Source organism: Penaeus monodon, chromosome 21, assembly GCF_015228065.2.
Source record: "Penaeus monodon isolate SGIC_2016 chromosome 21, NSTDA_Pmon_1, whole genome shotgun sequence".
Lineage (NCBI taxonomy): Eukaryota > Metazoa > Arthropoda > Malacostraca > Decapoda > Penaeidae > Penaeus > Penaeus monodon.
The window spans coordinates 12,108,076-12,108,624 of record NC_051406.1 but is presented as its reverse complement, the minus strand read 5'-3'; positions in this window follow the sequence as shown (position 1 = coordinate 12,108,624).

Sequence of the window (549 nt, the reverse complement as noted above, 5' to 3'; positions counted from 1 at the left end):
TGTTCACCGATCAAACCTGTTCCTCTGCGCTTGTTCTCATTGCCACAGAGCAGTACAATGTATGATGAATAAATGTACAACCATCTTTATATACTTACACTTCATAAACCATAGAAGATTTCAAGACAAGGGGATAATGAATATCATAAACAAGCCGTTCTACTGTTCCATCTTATGAAATGATTCAGGGAAGATGCATGTAGAAAATCTGAAGGAAGAATCGTATGCAAGAGTTGCAATACTGTGGAACATTTTTCTGGATTCATATTCCGCTTTTGCTGCTGGTCTCAGCATTTACCAATTCGAGAAGCGCATCGCCCAGAATAAAGTTTGATGTTTCTGTATTAAATCACTCCAGTGTAGTCCAGTCCTGTGTTAAATCTGTCCAATGTAGTCCTATGCATCTGTGTTATATCCGCCCGATGTAGTCCCATGTTCCTATGCTAAATCAGTCCAATGTTGCCATGTTATATCTGCCCAATGTAGTCCCATGTTCCTGTGTTAAATCTGTTCAGTATAGTCCTATGCCCCTATGTTGAATCTACCCAA